Source organism: Condylura cristata, unplaced genomic scaffold (genome assembly GCF_000260355.1).
Source record: "Condylura cristata isolate star-nosed mole 26May11 unplaced genomic scaffold, ConCri1.0 scaffold00014, whole genome shotgun sequence".
NCBI classification, from domain to species: Eukaryota; Metazoa; Chordata; class Mammalia; order Eulipotyphla; family Talpidae; genus Condylura; species Condylura cristata.
The window spans coordinates 13,286,440-13,288,702 of record NW_004567115.1 but is presented as its reverse complement, the minus strand read 5'-3'; positions in this window follow the sequence as shown (position 1 = coordinate 13,288,702).

The window sequence follows — 2,263 nt, the reverse complement described above, 5'->3', positions numbered from 1 at the left end:
CAACTCCACACCTGCACCTCTCTTAGGTTGCAATTGGAAGGCTCCATGACACAGGGCATGGAGAGGACACAGTCTGGCTATGGTGACCCCTTTTAGGGGTTCAGGGTAGGCTCTTCCTGGCAAGGAGGAATTGCCTCAGGAAAGGGTCACTGAGAGCGCCAGGAGGGAGGGTAGTAGGAAAGAATGAAGGTCTGTCTGCCTTCCAGGCCCTCTCCTCCCCCCCCTTCCCTGAGCCTGTGGATTGATCAAAATTCAGCTCGTCTCCTTCCTACTTCCTGGCTGATGCTGCCAGCTGACTGCCTTGGCCTAGAGAAGGCATCCTTGGCGTGTGGGCACAGGGCTGGCAGAGCCCCGGCCATCCAGCCGGCCCTAACTTTCCCTCTCCATCTTTGTTTCTGTACTTCAAGTTCCATCTCATGAAGCCAGACCCCAACCGCCACCCGCCCATGCCTGCTGCAGGGGGTGGTAGGAATATGCCCCTCCTGCCAAGACTTGGGTTTTCCACGACTTGAGCGGGAGAGCCCATGAGGGGCAGGAACAGAAAGACAGGGGCACAGTACCACTCCTCTTCATGAGGGGCAGGCGACTGGATGGCAGGCTCTTCTTACTTCCCCACAGTAAACAGAAACCCCTGATAAAGCAATGCTTTCTAAAGTGAGGTGTGGACAACCCCTTGTATAGGAGATGGGGTATTCTAACTTATAGTTATGTCTATTCTCATTACAAAAGATTAAAAACATTCACTTTTTAACATGTTGATTTACACTGTCTCCCACTTGGTCTGTAGGTCAGATAGACACAGGTCATGAAGAGGCTGTGAGGTATTTTGAGGGAAGGGGGAACCCCTTAAAGGGTAGAGAGTACAGAGGAGTTGATGGGTGTTGTGACTTCCTGACCTGGCATTTGCTCTGGCTTTGTGGTTCCACATTTGTGGTTGTATGGTCAGTAAAATGCATGTACAGATTAGGTAATGTGAGCTAATCAACTAAACTTTATAAGATGCACAAGCCACAAATCGATTCCTGCAGAAAATTAGATGATTCTGGTGACGTAAATACAAGTGAACAGAACAAAAATGTCTTCATTGGTATAAATTATTGCCTTGGTATAAATTAATTAGTATAAATAGAGTCAAAAATCATCATCATCTGATCAGATTGAATAAGAAGCAAGTTTTCGGAGAACCATAAAATTGTCTTTATGAGGCTCTAGAATGTGGATTTACTGCATCACCCATCAGAAACCATGACCTTCTACCAAAAGCATGTTTTGCCTGAAGGTATTGTTTAGGTACAGAAAGCAGCATTTAAAAATGAATGTTTGATCTGTACCTTTCATGGTTGAAAGGTACACAATATGTTAGTTTTTAAAAGTGCATATTTGAAAGTCACGTTACCCCCATTACATTTTTAAAGTACGTAAGTAGAATACACGACCTCATTATTTTTCCTGGTGAGAAAAATCAGAAAGACCTGGACAGAGCTTGACTGGAGGGAGCTGAGGATGGCCAGGAACAGGGAGATCAGTCTGTATTCACTTGTTACCTTGTGATTCTTGGTCTTGATCACCCACATTCTTGGGCAGCTTTTCTTGTGGGAAAGAAATGTCTCCTCTGTGACTTGTCCCTAGGCTAAGCTATCTGGCGGCCTGCATGAAGGGAAAGAACCTTTCTCCTGCAGAGCCTTAGCTAGCGGGACACGGGAAGAGAGTGGCTTCTGACTGGGGCCTTCAAGAGCCCAGGAGCAGATTTCCAGGACACCTGGGAACACATGAAGGGCGCTGAGTCTCTGGGGGTCATTTTAATTTTCCTCTGATCCCCTCTCCCAGAGTTTTTTCTTTCTTTCTTTCTTTCTTTCTTTTTTTGCCTGTCATTGTCCTGTCCTCCTGTGGCTCTGCGGGCCAGCTGTCGCTTCCCTTTCCCGCTCAGCCTTTCATCGGTGAAATGAGCGCCCCAGACTGGCGCAGGACCAGCTCCAGCTCCAGCATCCAGGCATTTGGCGGCAGAGCCTCCCCGCACCCCACCTCCACTCCCCACTCCAGCTCGCGGTAGCCGCTTCCTGGCACTGAGGAGCCTGCACAAGCAAGGGGGCGATCTTTTGTTGAATTCCCTTCCAATCAGCACTTTTGGGCTCGATTCCATCGTCCGTTTTGTCCCGAAGCTCGAGCTCGGGAAATGAGGTGATCAGCAGGGGTGAGGAATGAAGGGGGAGGGCCGAGGGAAGATTGGGCAAGCCAGCTGCGCAAACATGAGAGGGAGGTCAAA